The sequence below is a fragment of the Chiroxiphia lanceolata genome, chromosome 8 (genome assembly GCF_009829145.1).
Source record: "Chiroxiphia lanceolata isolate bChiLan1 chromosome 8, bChiLan1.pri, whole genome shotgun sequence".
Classification (NCBI taxonomy): Eukaryota; Metazoa; Chordata; class Aves; order Passeriformes; family Pipridae; genus Chiroxiphia; species Chiroxiphia lanceolata.
In genome coordinates, this window is record NC_045644.1 from 19,830,747 (window position 1) to 19,850,645 (window position 19,899).

A 19,899-nucleotide genomic window follows, 5' to 3' on the forward strand; every position below is an offset into this window, starting at 1 on the left:
CCTTCCCTTCCACATAATATATCCCTTCCACATGATCACTACCTTTGCGCACAGACACAGCTGAGACGTCTTCTCCGAGCAACACATAGAAGCATTTCATTTTGAAAATGCCCAAACCAGAACATTTTAAAACAGCCAGAACATTTTTTTCTCTTCTAAGATGATATTTCTGGTTTCAGGCAATGTTTCAATTATGATGACCACATTTTCTGCTGGCAAGTGGCCCCCTCAGTGGAATTTAGCCAGTCACAAGGATGATGCAATTTTATACCCATTGGGCTGGGCCAGCCTGGAGTCCAAATCACTACTAATGAATTTCTTTGGTTCTGCTGTTGGCTTCTTATGTGATGCTGTGCAGGCTTCTTAATCCTCCGGGAATCTGGCCAGATGCTGCTTTCCTCCTTCACAGGTTTTCTGCTGTGCTCTGTGGATAGAAGACTTCATGTTCCACATCTAGCACAGGGAAGCCAGAGCATGGTTAGGGATCTTATAACACAAACAGCCATCTTAGAAATCTTCCATCTTACTGCTTTATTTAGACTTCAGCCATTCCTGTTTCTGTGAAGTTCACAAGGCAGGTCTTCAGCCATCCCTCAATCTTTGAGGAAAACCATAGTATCCCATCCTTTGCTACTGCAGAAACCCTTGCCATAACCAAACTCCTGTACAATGAGAGACACTGAAGCACTGAAACTAAAGCACCCTCTTCCAGGAGGTGCATGCACAGGTTTGTCTCTCAAGAGATTCAAATTAGTTCAGATTGCAGATTTAAATACATAATGCTTTTGAATGATTGATGAGTTGAGGTGCAGCTCTCCTAGCTTGTTCTATGCCTGCATCTTTATCTGGATGTCTTGAGCTAACAGAACTGCACAGACTGATAATAAATGCTTCTGCCATTGGAACTGGACACATTTCATTTCTTAACAGCATGTTTACTGTCATCTCCTTCTTTTACCTGAGCAGGTACAGGACATACTGCAAGGATCACTAATTGCTCGACATATTTTGTCAGTAACCAGTTCAGTTGAATTTTCCCTGCCCTGATGAGTTACTTTCATTCAGCCACAGTATGTGTCGTGCTGTGACAGATTTCCATTCAGCTGGAGAAACCCTTCTTCATCTCCTGCCCAGCCCTGCTCTGCCACCCAGCAGCACAGTCACTGAGCTGGGGCACAGGCAAACTCTGAGCTCAGCCTCTGCCCTTTAGTTGCACCATTAAGATACACCTTCCTCCCATATGGCCAGCACATACAGACACTTCCAACTCAAATGTTTGCTTGGGCAGAGTGTGTGGTGTAAGTGCCAATAGCCTCTGACCTTCTCTGGTCCCCAAGATAGGGTGGAGAGCTTTCTTGGCCTCATGGCATCAGCTCTAGCACAAAGGGTAGTACCACACATGCTTATAAATGTGCTTGCTGTTTACTGCCAATGTTTAAATGCATAGGACTGCTCAAGGTGTATCAAATCTTAATTATTTATAAGGTCAGTCTGGGATCAGGCATAGCATCTTTAACACAAACCCCACTTCAGAGCACATTAGCCTATTAAATGCACTGACTTCACTTCTGTAAAAGGCTACTGGGTAGAAAGAATGCATTCCGGGTCATAAGAGGTCCACAGTGCAGCAGTAAAAGAGAGCAGTGCTCACTTAGAAAGTGAATTAGTGTAAAGATACTAACTCCTCCCCTCAGTGAAAAGTACTGAGACACTCTAGATTAGGTAGCATAGATAAAGCACCTACCAGTAAAAGCTCAGATTTATAACTACTGAAAAAGTGCCTCCTTCCTCATGTATTTGCAAATAGTTTTTCCATGGCTGAGAGGACAGAGTTAGGCAGCTCTTCCTGTTGGGGTAGATAGGGACACTGACACAGGAGTGTTCTTACTGCAAGATAGTGATTATGAGAGTGCCATCGCCAAGAAACAGGCAGCAGAGGCTGAGAAATAACCTGGCTGCTGAGGAGCTGCTCAACTGAGGCAGCAGGGAAATGGGGTGGGAGCTAATTCCAGTTAAGGGCATGACAGATAAATGGTTTATTTGCCAGGGCTAGCAGGGTGTCTATCACACTGGCAAACAAATAGAAAAGAAGAGAAAAGGCACTTGGCACTGCAAACCCCCAGTAAAGTCAATGCAGAGCATGGTCTATCAGTAAGGGCTGCACGTGCCTCTGGGTTCCCAAATGACAGCTCTGTACTAAGCTGGATAAGAAACTCGGCTTTATGAAACAACCTGTAGCACTTCACTTAGCACTTAAATCCACAGCTAGTGACTCTTCTTCACTGACATGTCAGCATGGCCTTTTCACATTTTCCTGCTGGTTTATACTTTTTATCATATGAACCACAAACTACTGCCTGTTTTAGATTTATAATTCCATGTAGGACTTCTGAATGCTGTTGAAACCTAACAGAAAATGCCAGCATGCAATGTCTGACCTACACACCTGCTGAGCTCACCTCTACAGGTAATATCTACACAGTTAGTTGTCAAGCACAGCAACACAATCCTCTCAGTTTTCTCCACCATGTTATGTGGTGAAAGAAGTTATTCATTCAGAGTGTTTCTCCATTTTCGTTCATCCTAAAAAGCTGACTCCTCCTGTTTCCTTGGTTACACTAGTCAGATCCCCCCTGTGCATCCTGGTTCCCCAGCTACTGACTGTAATGTGGATCAGAGCATCAGGCTGCTGGCAGATCAGACCAACAGGGTCCTCTCTGTCTGCTGCAGCTACACTGAAAGTCAGCACTCCTAGTAAGGTGGGGAACAAGATCAGAGTAATCCTGCAGTAGGGAAGGGTTTATATAATGGTGATCAGGAGCCCACAGACTTCTCTGTTACGGTGCCCCTTTACCCAGCCCTCATTCCCAGACACTTTGGCTGCTCAGGACAGGAGCTTCTTCAGGGGGCAGACTCAATGAAGGGGAAAAGGCAAGGCTGGATTTAGGAAGAGTTTCAGAATACTTACCCCTTTCTCCCACTGTGGACTCCTAAGATGATACACTCCTTTCTCCAGGCTTACTGGCTGGCGTTACATTCAGGCTTGCCAGGCTTACACATCAACTACAGCCCAGACTTCTTTGGAAACCCTTGCTGTGCAGCCAGAAATGGTGTTTCCTCTTTCTGCAGCTGGAGACCAAGACTCATCTGGGCAAGACCAGGGAAAGCCAACCAAGAGCACTAGTAAAGCCACTAGTCTGAGCCAGTGCTGCTCAGAAAGGAACCAGACTGAGACCTGCTGAAGGAGCAGACTCTTTCATTAACCACACGTATAGGAAAGCCCCAAGCAAACCCATTCACGAGTAACCAGCACCATATGACATATGGCAAAGATCCCAGAGAGCTCTCTCCTGGTTTGAAAGCTTGGGGCATCCCACTCTGCTAAGTTTCCATATAGGGCAGAGATGTAAATTGCTGTCTGCTGGGTGCCACAAAGTTACACTGCTCCTCATTACCCTTCTAGTGTCTACAAGGAACTCTATTCTTCACCAGCAGTCGGGCTGGGCATTGCAACACAGCAGTCAGAGGAGGTCATTGCTCGAGGTATGAGAGCTGGGGAAAAACATCTGCGTGTCCAGATTCAATTCCATGTAGTGGTTTACCTGGACTTCTTATATGTTTATATATATCTCTAAAGGGTGAAGAGGTCCAAGGAACAGCAAAGGAAGGGTGGGGACCCCAAGTAGTCTGCAAAACACAAGGGGCTGTGGCAGGAGCCTTTCTTTGTTGCATACAGGCTGTTAAAACAGTTGGAGTAGATAGATGTCAGCTCCTGTAGAGATGACAGTATCAGTGTGCCCAAGTACTGATATCCCTCCAGCTTATTCCCCATGAATTCAAGCCCACCTCATGCCACAATATCGTGTTCTGCAGAGGACATACACCTTCCACCACCCCAGTAAAGTACCATTTCCTGGTATCATAAAAGACGCCTTTGAACAAGTTTGTGTGTTTAAGTTCTATATGTTTCTGTAGATTCAGATGGAGAAATAGTGACCAGAAAACATCACAGGCCAAAGTCAAGATAGATATATGCTAAGATATTATGTGAAAGTTTCCCAGGGCCTGACAGTCTTTGGAAATAAGTAATTCTGATGAATTTGCAAGAAATGATCAACTTAGACCACCAGGGTTTAATGGTGTACAAGGCTGTCAGCACACATTAGCATCTGCAATGGGTTGTATAACTTGGGTCACACGCAGGAGGGCAGTGGCTGCTCTATGCAGATTAAGAATATGGAGTTATGTATACAGGTGGTGAAACAAAGTGCCTTCTGAAGGAATTTCTAAAGACCTACCTAGAGAGCAGTGGTGCACCAGGATGATCTTCTGCTTCCGAGTGTGCACATTGGGGTTGGCCTTCTAACAGCTGCTCCAGCTAGTGAGCAAGTGTGAATGACTGGTGTGTTATGTGAATAGTTACCTGTTTTTACTAATAACACCTTGATTCTATTAACAACAGCAGCTAATGAATAAAAGATATTTTAAGAAATAGCAGTTGTAAACTGTGTTTTCCCTGAACAGTATTCTGTAAAAAGGAAAAAGGAATTTATTCCACTTGTTTGGGAAAAACATGCTAAAGACAGCACACTACTCATACTTCTTCATGGTGGCACCTGCAGACCCAGCTAGGACAGCCATGAAACGGTTTGTGGAAAGCCCCTCCTTCTGAAATGTGCTATAGGAAATTCAGTGAAATTCAGCTCTGGGGAGGTACTTGACAGGAACTATGTGCGTGTTTGTAAGGGCAAGATCTGTTCAAAGGGAGAAGGTCCTATGTAAGAGCCAGCTAAGTGCTTTCTGCTCCACCACCTACACATTGTCTCCGGTGCATGCTTCAATGGATGGCTGGGGTCCACGAACTGGCAGACCCAATTCTGCCACTTGGTCACTTTACAGACATGGGGCATTGCTCAAGTCTGCTGTTTTATTGAAGCATCACCATAGGCAATGCCTTGTGGCTGCCACAGAGGTACAGAGATGCAAACTCAGCACTTCTAATGCAGAAAAGTAGCAAGTGTTGCAAATAAATGAGACCCACAACATTTTACCTTGTAAGCCTCCCCCTTATTCTGCCTCCAGGTAACCTGCATTTCCACCTCTCCAGGGCTGTCAAGTTTGTACCTCCTATTAAGGAACAGCCAGATTTCTCCATCTATAAAAAGAATGTGAGGTTGTTTTAGTAACTATTGCAACAAAACTAGCTTTATTGAGTCAGACCAAAAGTATCCTCTGACTAACCACAGCCAGCAACAGCTGCTTTGAGCCCTATAGAACAACAGTCATATTATATCTGGACCTCTATTTTTAATACTACCAACAACCTCACTCTTCCATGGAAGTGCTGAAAGGTTTGAGCAGATCACACAATCTTGCAGCTCCTACCCTGAAGAGAGTTTATAACCCAAGATGCAAAACCCCCATATACAGATGCAGGCACAGAGCTGCCTTGCAAGAGGCAGCCCAGAGCATTTGCGGCAAAGCTGAGAATCAAATGCAATCTCTTGCCATTAGGTTGTATTTTCAAAACTATCTGTCCTAAACATGACAGGAATGATTAAACTAAAGAAACAAAGGTTTTTGACAGACGAAATATCCTTCCAGATTTTTCTGGTGTTGTTTCAGCTTGATCACTGAAATTCCTCATGCACACCTGACCTCTGTGTGTGCATGAGCACGGCACTTACACATGCCCAGATGAAACACTATTCAGCCAAAATTTCCTGTTTGATGAGCATATTCCTATTGTCTCCAGTATCTCCTTCGATACCAGCACACTGATACCAGCAACATCATATTAAAGATAAGGAGCAGAGCTTTTCCAGTGTTTCTCCCCCCCCCAATCCCCTCCCCCCCTCATTGTCCTCACTGATGAGGTCCTGGCTTAGAGAGCTTTCTGGGTGCAGGCAGCCAGAGCCGGCACTCCCGGCAAGCTGCGGTCAGCAAACATTTGCAATCAGCAGCTGACTTCCTGCTGTCACCTGCCTGCACAGGCAGACAATGAAACGCTTTGCTTTTGTGCCCGGTGCCACACTTCGAGAACAAAAGAAGGTCCCTCAAGCTGTGGGACCTTCTGAGCCCCCACATTGCCTACTGCTGTTGGATTTGATTAGTGCTCAAGTAAAAGAAGCCAAATTGGGTGATCGAGGAATGGGGGAAAGTGAGCTGGCTCAGCTATGCTTTAATGATATTAGTCATGAATTTTTACTCAGTATTCTCAAAGCTTGCTTTCCTTTTTTCCTCTTTTCTCTTTCATCTGCACGAAACACGGATGACATCAGTCCTGCTGAGATAGTCCTGAAAACTTTGCTTAGCTTTGATACTTCCACCTCTACCTCAGACTTCAAGGAAAGCCTGTGGAGTGTCAGCACCTGTTGAGCTAAAGGAACTCCTTTAGCTCTGAACCAGTGTCAAAGCACTGTCAAATCCCCACACTTCAAAAAGAAACCTTCCTACTTCAGAAAGCAACATACCTTTACTTCTGTGCACCATCAAGTAGGGTGACTGATTGCATGGCTCCAGTGCCCTCTAAAGCTTTCAAACTGCTGCTACCAGCAACCCAAACAGATGCCACCTCTTGTGGCATTTAAAAAGCCTTAGGGTATCAAGTGAGAGTTCTCCAAGTCTGTATTGTCAGACATGCCAGAGAGGAGCCAACAAGAACCTTAAGATTAAATCCCATCACTTTAGGACTTGAATGACTTACAGTGCAGATGGAGTGGGCGAGGGAATGTGTATGAGGTAATTTATACACCTACTCAAGTTAAATTCCAGTGGCATCCATTCCCTGCCCTCAGAGAAGTGTCTCTGGTCTGGCTCTGTATGCAACAAGATGAGCATATCAACTTCTCCATCAATGAAGTAGAAATTTACAATTCCCCTTTCCCTCAGTTAGATTCACGAAGATTAAAAAAATATGCTTTTTTTAACCTTATGTATAAAACATGAACTGTACAAGACGTTTGGATACTTATTCCCACTTTGCCATTAATCAGTGAGCAACCTCAGTCATGTCTTCTTCTTTCTTCACAAGAAGGACTAATCTCCATCACACTGAGTCTTATGCAACAAACCCCTGCTGCAGCTTGTGATACTGCTGCATCCATTAAAGGAAAAGTTGGACCTATCCCAGATGGCCAGAGGCTTGGCAAAGCAATTGGTTTTGAACCATCCCACAGCCTATTTGATTCTACATTCTTCCTTAAGATCTTTTTGCAGATGAAGAAAAAAGTAAATTTCAGACCAAAAAAGCCTTTAAAAATTTCACAACGTGTAATAAAAAGGTTTGCAACTAGTTTATTTGCTTAGTGATGAAACAACAGAGGATACAGCCACTGGAAGCCTTTCAGCTAGGATCTGCTTTTTGGTATCAGAGGACATATGATAGCTGTTCAGATCTAGTAGGAGTCCCTATGGATACTGTTTGAAGATCAAACATCTGTAATTTTCCCTCAGACAGGACATCCTGTCAACCACTGCAGGGACATGGTCACGCTAAAAAAAAGTGCCAGATTTTCTGTTTGTCTGCAAGCACCAGAGAGTTTCTGAATCTTTGGCTGACCACAGAAACCCGAGAACAGTAAACTTTAGATAAGACTGATGCCAGGCAAAGGACTGGTCGATGCACAACCCATACTCACTGACATGTGAGGAGCAAGGGGTTACTTAAGTGAAATGTCCTCACCAGGCACTGCCAGCACACAAACACCCCCTAAGGCTGACATCACCCAACCAAGATAACAGCTCAGGGACAGACCTCATCAAAGGATGGCCTCAGTCTCCAGCACCTCAGATGACACTTCTGAGACTCTGACCCTCCACTCCATTATCTGTGAGGTCATCAGCTGAGATATTCCTGACTTGGCCAAAGGGATCCCACAGCAGACCTGCTCTGGCATTGGGAAGAGCCTTCAAATCAACTATTAAGATGTTCAGAGACCTGAAAAACAAAGCTTTCCTATGCCTCTAGAAGAGGGTACAAAGGTACTTAAAATAGCAACCGTGTCCCCAGAACTAATTCATAAGATTCTAGACCTTGATGATATTCCAGCAATGAGCAGAAAAATGTCACATGGGAGGTCAGGCTGCCATGTCATCATCAGAAGAGAGACTTTCACAAGCCATCATTACATGTAAGGCCATGGACAAGGGCACTGCTTTCTTCAACAGCAGGGCACTCTAAACTGTCAGAAACACAGGCTCTGGAGCCTCAGGGTTGCTTCAGGTTCCCAGTATCAGAGCCAAAATCTTCCCTTTAGTACCCAGAACATACCTAATTACAGGAAATGGACAGACACAACAGAGAAGTAAAAAAGATAAGTCTCTATTCAACAAAGTATGCTTTCCTCCCCAAGAGCAGACCATGCACTACTTTGCTCCCCATCCTCTACACAGTACCAGTTATAATAAGCAGTTTCCCTCTGCTTCCCCTTTTCTCTAGCAGCTGCTTTACCAGCCTTAAACAATGGCCTAAACTGCAAGCAGAATTTCTGAGGCTTAATCTCTAAACCTGCACTACAGTTTTGCTGCAGCCCATCATTCCCCTAGTACACATCATCAACACCCTATATACTCACATCCCCCAAATAACCTTCCAGAAGTTCTTGTCCCAGCGGGCTCCTTTTATAGGAAAGTCCCACTGCTCAGCTACCCTCTACTCCCCACAAATCTCCCCATCTGGAAGGGGGAGCAGGTACAACTTTCCTCAACAGAGAAGTTATGACCTTGTGCTAATTTCACTACAAAATCTCCCAAATGCATAGGCTGAGACCCTAACTATGCCTGAAAGAAATTTATTCATACATTTGACTGAGCATAAGAGAATGATCCACCATCTTAGCCTTGCATAGAGGTCACCCAGACCAAGGTTTATATATGCAGGTGATTTTGGAAATCCTGCCAAAGATACTGTGAAGAACACGCTTTTCAGAGATCAGGGGTCTGGGTTTTTTTCCTGGAAATCAGAGATTTAATGACCAGGTTTTTTTTCCTTAGATTATTTTGAGTTCTACCCTTGGAAACTTGCTAGTAATTGCTAGTTCTTTGGGAATTCTAGCTTTTGTTCTGTCAAGATAAACCAGCAAAGTGGGAGGGAGAGCAGCTCCAAATTAGCATTTAGCTGATGGTACAAACAACATATTTGAGGTCACCTTCTCCCTGTTATTATAGCGCTTAGCACATTTTGAATGTGTGTGCTTTTACTCAGCTCAGATGAAGACTTAACAGTATCTGCTGGTGGTCCAAACCAAAAGAGTCACTCAGCTTTCAATGAGAGGTACCACGTCTAAGACACACTGGGGCTGAGGTCACAAGAGGACATGGCAGTGGACACTGCCATGTGTCCTTATTTGTTGGGTCATCAAGGGTAGAAATGTTAGAAGACTGAGTGATTTTACTGGAGGACCTACAGTCTTCCTTGTGACACATAGATCACTTGCTCCTTTGGTGTTTGGGTGGGCATGATAGGATACTGCTGAATTCTCCTCTACTACATCATTAATGTAGTTGATTTGGGAGAAAAGGTGGAGACACCCCCAGTTGTGTGGAAATACTGACAGAGTCCTGATATCCAGATCCTTCCTCTGAGAGGAGACTTTGCTACTGGGGTCAACTTAGCAAACAAGATGTCATTTGATTAGTTAGTTGTTTTCTGGCAGTAGGGCCAGAAACGATTGCAAACTGCTCTGCCTTTGGCCAGACATTTGGTAGATTGCCACATTATATATTTATTAAAGGAATGAAGAAATCTGAACTGGATAAAAATAGCAAGGCTTGGATTAGAAAGTGGCTGGCAAATGACTAACAGAGGTTCACTGTTGCTCCAGGATGCCCAGTGTTGCCAGAAAGATCCTGCACAGTGTGGATGTGGGTCTGCCAAGCTGGGGCAGAGGAGACATAAGACGCAAATCTGGCCTGAAGAAGCACAGTGAAAAACACCACCACGTCAGACTGACAGATGTCTTGATGAAGAGAGGAAGTATGCCAATGAAATAGGCTCTCTTTGGTAGAGGCTGCACACAGATCTGCTCCTTGCAGCCCAGCAAAGCTGGAAGATGTAAGCTTGGAGGTGAGGTGCACAGTGGTGTCTGCTCTTCTGCCGCACAAGAAGGGAAGTTCAATCCCTTAGCGGCAGTCGAGCAGTATTAGTGGTCCTCACATTACTCCTGGTCAAAACCTCCTGTTTAAAATGTCCTTTTTGAGAATTTTTAGTCAAAAGGGAGTTTTCCTTAAGAACTGATGCCTTCTACCTCCTGTGGTGTTTCCAGTGGGTGGTTAAAAATGGAAAAGGGACTGGATGGCTGGAGGGTCCAGTCTCCTCAAGTCTTTGGTTTTTGCTCCCTCTTCGGATGGGTCAAGAGTCTCCCTCTGTAATGGAGGTAATCAGTTGATTCTCTTGTGCCAGTGTGGTATTAGTCGAGCCTTTAAAGAGTTGCCACCTGCAGAGCAACACTACAGTTGCTAAAAGATTGCCCTTTGGGATCCAAGACCTGGAATTGACTTCTTTTTCCTACACAGAAGAAAGCTTCTAGCAGGCTGTGGAGATGGCACACACATTGTGTCTAAGGTGCAGTGCTGCCACTTGGAGGACAGTCACCTCCATGCAGAACCCAGATGATCTTCAGTCATTCCAAACATACAGAATGGTTTTATGTACATACATTTTCCTCTGTCAGTTCTTGTCACAGGTCTGATCTGGAGTCAGTATGGCCAAAGGATTGTTCGAGTAAACTATTTCATATATAGACTTTGATGCTTCTATTAAGATAACACATGAAGGCTGCCATCAAGATCAAGGGCTGCATTGTTCTGGATGCTATACAGTATCTATAACTACATTCTGTATCTGCACGCTAGGATACACCCACTGTCTCGAAAATCTTACAGTCTAAGTAGACACTTGAATGGGGAAGGAGACAGAAGCATGTGAAAGAGGAATAATTTATCCATGATCAAAGACTAAGCTGGAATTACAAGAGCCGGTGTCCTGGGTGGGATCTGTTATCTCCTCTGAGCATAACCACCTACCAATGACTGACACAGTCTGTAAATGCTCATAATAAAAGGCATCCCAGAAACAAGCCACGCGTAATTTCTGAGGACATTCTGTTCTTTCTCTGGTTACAATCCATGGGCGGGTAAGGGCTGTTCCAGCAGCTGCATGCAAGGCTTCGGACGTAGCAACAGCAAGTGGACCGTGGCTGTAAGAATGACTCCTGTCATATGCAATCATCTACCAGTACACCCTGTGGTGCTAATGAAAAAATCCCTTCACAAAGTGCACTGTGTGCATTATTAGATGAAGTAAGAGCTGAGGCAGCGTTGCCATCCCTCAGTCGGACGGGGAACTGCAGGGGCAAGGGGTCGGAGGTTGGTGCCTGCAGTACCACAGTGCATTACAGATTCCTCTTTGGTCACCCTGATGGCCCGAGGTCTGACCCGTGTTGCCATATTTCTGACAAATGTGGAGAGGAAGGGTTGGACTCTGTCTCCAAACAGGTACTGCGATGTAATCGGACAACACAAAGTCTGAGAGTTAGCACATCTTTCACAGTGGCAACAGGTAAGGATAAAGCTATCTAAAGTACATCATTCCAGAAAATACCACCCAATGATGGATAAATATGAACATTAGTTTCTTCTAATGTGGTGGTGGTTGGGGTTTTTGCCCCCTTCTCTCTTGGTGTGGCAACACCTGCTTTGTCCTCTAAACATAGGGCTCATTCCTACTTTGCATTTGTTAACGTAAAACCAGTGCAAACTTTGCTGCTGATTTTCATTCTGACACCAGATACAGGTCCCCATATAAACACCAATGCTTGGGAAGAGCTGACTTCATACAGGATCCTCTTTTGCTCCTGAGGTGGTGCCATCCCAGTGTATGAGGTCTCAGCACCCGGCAACCTCTGGCCAGAAACCAGGATGTTCTTGCACTTTCTACTGTAGGGTACCCCCCTTTTCAGCTGTGATATATTGTATGGGTACCCTCAGCTCCCTCTTCCTCTCCCTAATAGCAGGCTGTTCTCTGGTCTGTTTTCAGCTCAGATGTACCACGTGAGATAACATTTTGCTGTTTGGATCTGGGCAAGCCTCAGTTACCAGCCTCTAGTCAACAGCTGACACATCGTAAGTGTACTGAGAGGTTGCAGTAGACCATGTCCTGGGATGCTGCAGTGATGGAGGTGAGATAAGGAAGACTTTGTAAAACATTCATACAAAGCAAACTTGACTGCTGTCAGCTATGGCAAATGAATGTAACTGGCCAGAACCAAGTTTGTCACCATGCATTGACTCCCCTCAGCAGCACCTGACCAGCATGAAGCCATCTTTCCTACCTGTGAATCAATGGTGGCACTCAGAAAAGGTTTATTATTTCTAGCCACAATTCTCTTTCCTTCACCCTCTGGATCTGATTTTTAGGACTCAGGGAAAATCTTGCTTGGTACACAGGTCATGCTCTTAGCCTGTAACCAAAATATCTGTCCATTAGACTGGAAAAGAAACATCTCCAGAGAGTGTTGCGCTTCAATAAAGAACCTCTTTGTGGTGGCCCTCATCAGTGATGAAACCTTGTCCTGGCTGGCAGAATGAAAGCCAAGGGGCTTGTCCCCAACAGGCCAACAAAAGTGATGCTTTATTATTTATGCTGGTTTCTTGGGACACTTGTTGGCCAACAACTGTGTGCCTGCAATATTTTTACAACAGCCATCAATAAAAGTGCTTCATGCTTAAGATTTTGACAGAAAGCTGGGTAGTGGCCCTGACAACAATGGCACTTACATGATAGATTTTGTGGTGCCAGTTTATCCTGACCATCTTGGAGCTTTCTTCATCTTGGCCGTCATTCAGCCTCCAAGCTCATCATCACCACCATTTATTGGGACTATCTGACTATTCTGGCAAAAGAGATGGTCCCAGTCAGTGCACATGACATTGGGGAATGCTGGAGCCAGAGCCAGATCCCGCACCCTGGGTTTTATTGGGAAATTATTCATCTTTCCTTACAGTTTGCTGGGGGCCACCACACCCCATGGGCTGATCTGATGCTCACCACTAAAATGCAGCCACTCCCAAAGTGAAGAGTAGCAACAAGTATTACACTGAAGGCCAAGAGAAGTTCTTGGCCAAGGACAGAGCAAAAAAGATCCCATATTTTAATGTACGAACTCTGAACATCTGAGTTCTCTCAGGCAAACAGCCAGGACCCACACTCAGCAAGTCTTGGTCAACACAGAGAGGTTCTACGTGCCTGCTCGGCCTCGCTACCTCCTGTAATTTCTGGCAAGCCTTTTGACAATTGGGTGTTCATTGGAAAGTCCAGTTGTTCAGAGTCCAAGACTGTCAGCTTGCCTTTTATGAGAGAGAACAGCATGTTCCCAGCCCTACCATTTCCAGAAGAAACAAGCCCCAAGAGTACCTTAAAGGCTTGGACACAAATAGCTCGCGCTGTGTATTATTTTCAAGCCAGTCTAACGATTTTGCAGGTCTGACTCATTGCAGGTAAATGCAGAAGGTTAGTCATGATAGTCATCTGTAGGCAAAGAGGAAGGACCTCACTGGACTCATCCTAGAGCAGTTTTTATTGCTGTTGTAGGGCAAAGAGCTGAGACAGATTTGTGCGTCCCAGACCTTGGCGTTTGTCTGAGGACTTGTGTGTGGATACAGACTGTTCATACTGCTGATGGCTTTACATCCATCTCCCTGCTGAGAGTTGATGAGCATCTGATCCTTCCTGAGCTAAGGCCAGGTGTTGGTAGAAGACTCATCAGCTGCCATGGTGCTGGTCTGTGGGAAGTGTGCACGCCAGTGGTGGCTGCCCTGTGGCACTCTGCAGCAGAGAACTCACACCGGGGTGCTGCTGTCCTCCACCCACGGGCACAGCCACTAGCAGCTCCACACCACTACTGTGAACACAGCCAGTCAGAATAATTTTTGGACTTTGCCCACGCTGAGGCCTCAAGATACTTGGTCTTGATAAGCAGAGAGGAGGAAAGGACACCTTTTAAGCTTGGATCCCCTATAGATCCTGTTGTCTGCGCTGGACATGTTCATGTCCAGCACAGAAGTATTTCCCTGAACCCCTGCGATCCGAGGATGCTCTTCTGCGGCAGCACTGAGCCTCAGCCCGGCTGCAGGCCAAGCTGGGAGCACCATCTGCTGGCTTTGACACAGCGGGCTGGCTCGTCAGAGGGACAATCACAGGGTAATTCAGGGCTCCAGGTGCCGCTGCACGGTCATTAGACTGCATAGCAAATTAGAGATGGAAAAGATCACAGGGTTGCGTAAATCCCTCGGCTAAACCTCCTCCTGTCAACCTCACAAAAGAGATTCCAAACCAGTTAGTCTCTCTGCACTAGAGCTGGGCAAACTGACCTGGGTGAAGGAGATCCAGCTGTAAGTCAGCTGGAGCTATTTATGGCTTCTTCAGAGCTTGTGAAAGATTTCAACTGAAGAAGTTCAAAGCATGTCACTGAGAAGCCTTCTTAGTGCTTAATTCTTACAGTTTGAAATGCACTTTTGTTTACAAATATTTCTGATAATAATAATATTGAGAGGAGTGCCGTGACCCTGAAAGGGAAACAAAATGTGTGTCTCGGGTGCACCAATGCAACATTTAAGCAGAGCTCCACACATCTCTTAAATCCATAGTCCTTGCCCCTTTTTTTTTAAGTTTTTGCCATGCCCCAAATATTCACATGAAGGGGCCAAGGGCCAAGCACAATTCTCTCTTGAGAGGTAGAGCCCTTGTGGGTGCTGAAGGGAGGCTCGTTTTACAGATCCACCTACATTGATGCCTGTGACACATATACCCCATGACTCTGATCTTGTCTGTGGTGGCCTGAGAAAAGATCTTTGAAGGATGTTGTTCATGTCCAGGATGAGCAGTAGCACATGGCCTGGGCTGCTGGTTCCCAAAGGGCCATGCTGGGGTGCATGGGGACAGGAGCGAGGTGTGGCTGGCAAGTGGCCAGGGTATGTTGCTAGACCTGGGAGCTCAGTATGGTCCCTCTCACCTCCAGGGGTTATCTCACCAACTGCCAGCCAGCCAGGAATGTGCTTTGACTTGCTCAGTCCTGCTCATCCTAATTACACCTTCCTGGAGTGCTATACATAATTTCCCTCCCACCGTCACTGTCCTTTTTCTCCAAGCTGATCCTGCTTGTCCTTTAATGGCACACCACCTCCTCACTTTCCTTTGATTTTCATCCCCAGATACCCACCTCTCAACACTCCTGCTCCCTTCCCTCTCGCAGCCCTCAATTGCCTGGCTTGTGAGTGCTGGACAAAGATGCCCTGGACCCATATTTGCTTTCTGAACTCTCAAAAGGAACACCTTTTTTTGGTCAACACAGCATGAGCCTGTGCAAGTCATTTCCACAACAAGACCATTTCTCCAGTACTGTAACTGACAATATGTGATAAAGGAATCATTGTAGCCCACACTAAGGATGAATGAGAGCTTTTGAAGTGTTCTAAGTTTACTTGTTACAGGACACAGACAACTTCTACGTACCACGACTAAAGAGGATGTTTCCCTAAAGATCCTTGCCTTTCCCTTGAAACTGGCTGCCTTAAACATCAGACTAGTCAGATGGAGGCTGGGGCCAGCCTAGGAGGCAGGATCTATCCCCAAACCACTGCCTGGCTCACTCCAAGCCTCAGTTTTACATGCTGTAAAATGAGAAAAGTGAGGGAGCTGTTTCACCGAGGCACTTAGAGAGCTAGAGGTGGAAAATGTTTTGTAGGTGTTCATGCCTTGAACCCTGAACCAAACCTCTATAGCCATTGCAACATTTGACCCTTTTGATGTGAAATAATTTTCTTGATTTCTTGTGCACACCTTAAGCTTTTCTCCAGCAACTGAAGAACAGCCTAAACCTTTGATCCTTCTGCCTTCCCCATAGCTGGGCAGAAGTCACTTTCTATCAGATGTGTGATGGATGTGTCCAGTCCCACACTTCACTGCAGTGGACAAGGATCCTCTGAGCTGTCCCTGCATGAACTGTAAGGAGAACCTATGAATGTCAGGGTACATTCAATAATGGTAAAGTACAAGAAGACCTTGCAGGAGGCTGCTTAGTGTGCGTCACCCATGCAGAGGGCAGCATTAGGGAACATAAAGGTTACAAAATCAAGCCTACAGCAAAGAGGTCATGCAGCCATTTGCGTGTCCTGGTGTGTCAATACTGTCTTTAATGGCACAATCTCCAACTGATATAGCTAAGCACAAAAATAAACAGAGAGGCTTCTGGGCACACCAGCACCTTTCCTACACTTTCAGAGACAAAATGCTAAAACACCCCATGTTTGCTTTCATTGCATGTCAGTTGATCTCATGAAAGCCTTTATTTGGCTTTGTTTCTGGAGCCACTTGACTGTAGAAGCAGAATAGCTCAGGGCATGTTCAATGCAGGATTGCAAGCAACACTTACACTTTCTTGGGGTGCTAGTGGATGTTTTGAAGGGCTTTAGGCACTACTGAAGCTGTATTTAGCTGGTGCAAAAGGCAAAACTGCAATCAAGTCAGTTGAAATCTGCTTACTGCACTGGAAATTGGACCTTCCTAAGACTATTCCAGCTCTTTTGGGGTTGAATTCTGTGTGCTGCCTAGACAAAATTCATTCCTTTTTCTTTTGATTTCATATCTTTTGCATATGTTTTAACATAGGCAACTGAATTCTTTCTTGGCCTTTTTAATGGACATTTTGTTTTAAAAAACCTGTCCTTTGGGCACTTTGCATTGACACCAGGAATCTTCTGAGATATCTGTGAGCCAGACTTGGAATTATTACCTCCACTTCTTAACCTCTTTTTTGTATCCATTAGTTGTATTGCTACCAGGGTGGAAGGTAGCAAGAACATTAGAGGCTTTATTTTTTTACTTTTTCTATGATTACTCACACAAGTTCTTTTAGGACAGTTCAGATTTTCTCTGTACTCTGGAAATTAAACATAGACATATTATATTAATATTGTGGTTTGTTATTTATAACAAGCTGGAAGCAGGTGGTTCTCTGTCTCTTGTTGTCCTCAAGGCCTGCCTGCTGTTCTGGGAGATGAGCAAATAGTCAAACACACGTTACAGCACTTAGTGCGAAGGTCAGAAGAGATCTGTATTGACCAGGGGGTCAGGTGGGGTAACGTACCAGTCCTCACCGTAAAATGTATTTTAATGCTCTTCTGGGTCCATTTTAGTAAATTTACAGAGTTTTTATCAGAAACAATAACAAAATTTGAAGAACATTATAAAACAACATTACATCCCATTTCTTTAGACAGCGCTTCACAGAGTCTTTTAAACAGCTTTTGAGGGCTGTAATTAAACATTTTGAAACATGTTTGGGACAGTTTTGTTTCAGGCTTTGTCTCCAGCTTCTTTGGTTTGACAAACATGATTGTTTCCAGGAAAGTGACCGTTACACTTAATAGAATTAGAAGTTGGCAGGGGAGGCTGCTGTTTCCAAAGCTGCTGGTGCTTCTGTGAGCTTGGAAAAAGGCCTGGCTGTCTCTTGTAACAGTTAATAAAAAAATTAATTCCACCTTTTTTCTTGGATCACCTACGATTAATTTTTTCCTATTTTTTGCAATCTTCTTACTTCATTTGTCTTGGAGTAACAAAAACAGCACACCCCACTGAACTCAACAATGTCCTTCCTTTCCAGTTGGTCAAGATATGTCTGGAGTGTTGCACGATTCCAAAATGCTGATGCTGCCAGACCTGAGAAATGTGAAAACTTGGGTTCAAAGTCCTGAAACAGGCAGCTGGAGACTTACAAGAAACAACTGGAAATTCTTCCCCTTCCTATCATTGGAAATAGATGCCAAGTGCAGAGTGGTGGCATCCTCTGCATCCCACCAGTGCTGTCCCAATGGGACTGAGCCCCTCGGCAGCTCCTCAGCTTCCCTGGGGCAGCATCAGCTTCTGCAGCTGCTCCCTTCAGCAGGTCCAGGACAGCCTGAGAGGGAGAGCACAGCCACCCCCACTATTTGAATTAGACCACCAAAACCATTATACTCTGCTAAACATCACAGCACTGAAATTTTATTTCAATATAATTAATAATAAAAATTAATTTTAAAGTAAATAAAGGGTGTATTTCCCTCACCTTTCACTTTCTGGGGTTTTATCTTCTACTAGACAAATTTTCAAGCTTTCTCTCAGCATACATAGCACCTTCAATTTTAAAATGCCCATGGCTCCAGGAGCTGGGGCTTTAGTGAGTGCAAATACCATCAGCCTTGCTGTAATAGGACACAGCTGGGTGGCACAGCTGGCCCTGGGGTCAATTTTTAGCAGCTGCATTTTCTCCTTTCCTAGGTACCCACAAACTGTCCAGCCACTCCCGGGTTGAGGTGCTGCCCTGCCTGGGTGGGCAGCACTCCAGACAAAGGCAGTGTTTTGCCAGCAGTGTTCTACATGCAGTGCCCAGGTCATACCTGGCCAGAGCTTCCTGACCTGGGCATATCTGAGCTCACTGTGAAGTCCATCGGAGAGCAAATCTTAGCTGTGCACGTTTCCCTCCCTTAGGCTGTGTGACCTGGGAGGGACTTTCATCTGCCTGAGGTGTCCCCAAGCAAAGCTCAGCCTCCAGCCAGCCCTGCCTCATGGCTCAGCCACAGGGGCTCAGTCCTCTTCAAATCCTGCCTGAGTCCCACAGGGGCTTGGTCCTCTTCAAATCCTGCCTGAGTCCAACCCTTCTGCCTGGCAGCTGCACTCCAGATGAAATGAATTTGACTGGTCTCAGACCATGTTTTGGCTGATCATATCCACAGGATAAAATTTGGTTTAGCATTGTGGAGAAGATCCTCCTATGGCTTTGGGACACAGTGATGAAGCTGATCAGGTTGATCTGGGGCCAGTCAGGGTGTCTGTGGTGGGTGCTGTGACAGTACTGGGATGTCAAACATGGCCAGCAGGCACAGTTTGGATGCACTTCTAAGTAGTTCTAGCAGCTGTTGGCTGCTAGACTGAGGGATCAGCCCTCAGGGAGAGACCACTAATTCTCCTATGGACTTTATAAGAAACCCCAAAAGCAAAAAATTAAGGGGCAATGGGAAGGTTTAGTCAGAGGCCTTTCTCCTGGGGTGAGAATGGCATGATGCAAACAGGAGGTGGGAAGAAAGAGCAGGTCACCAGGATGAAGGAGAAGCACATGGAGGTAAGAACTGGCCCTGATCTCCCTTTAACTTCTAGGGGAGACTGAGGCAGAGACAATGTTCACTTATCTGTGACCCAAGCAGCAGACACATACAGCCTGAACCCAAGCCCCCATCCCAGAGCACCCAGCACCCCAGCCTTGGCAGTGTCTCCAGGACAGGAGGAGGTGAGAGCACTCCAAAAGCAGCCCTTCCAGTTGCCTTTGCAGGGAATGGAGAGCCAGGACAGTGCTGGTGACGATTGAATCAAGTGATTACTTTAGGGGATTTGCTGTCTGTTTCTTTATCCCTCTCTCTCTTTTTTTCCTTTTTCTTTTTTTTTTTTTTTGTTTTCCCTTTTCCCTCCCTCTTATCCCTTTCGTGGTGCATTTGTCTTCGAGGAACCTGGGGTGTTCTTTTCATCAGTTCAATCTCTCTCTGGCACTTGAGTCCTGATTGGCTGAAGGACTTAGGGGAAAAAAAATCTTTAATTAAGTAGATAATCTCTTCTTAGGAAGTTCTGCGGCTCCATTTCACCAACCCCCTTTAGCTCTTTAGGATTGGTTACCCTTTGCAGAAGTTGGGATTCAGGAGGCATACGCCTCTTCATCACACCAGGACTGCCGGGTGGAAAATAACTCCATCCCTTCCCTAATTTAGTTGTGCTTCTTTTTTTTTTTCTTTTCTTCTCTGGTGGTGGTGGTACCCAAGTTGTTTTTTTATAGGATCTCCTTTCTCCATCTTCATTTGGATTTTATATTTCAC

The 19,899-nt window shown here is 45.3% G+C and overlaps 2 long non-coding RNA genes across 2 annotated transcripts; one reads left to right on the forward strand and one right to left on the reverse strand.

Annotated features, from left to right (window-relative positions):
• Nucleotides 1-2,974: 2,974 nt before the first annotated feature.
• LOC116790306 lies at nt 2,975-7,807 on the reverse strand. The gene is made up of 3 exons (XR_004358307.1): nt 7,757-7,807; nt 4,299-4,378; nt 2,975-3,238 (listed from the first exon to the last, which is right to left on the reverse strand). It is a non-coding gene; the product is annotated as an uncharacterized LOC116790306 (long non-coding RNA).
• Nucleotides 7,808-7,873: 66 nt separating this feature from the next.
• On the forward strand, nt 7,874-12,371 carry LOC116790301. Its single transcript, XR_004358306.1, has 4 exons — nt 7,874-7,983; nt 9,825-9,942; nt 11,497-11,560; nt 12,038-12,371. It is a non-coding gene; the product is annotated as an uncharacterized LOC116790301 (long non-coding RNA).
• Nucleotides 12,372-19,899: the final 7,528 nt, after the last annotated feature.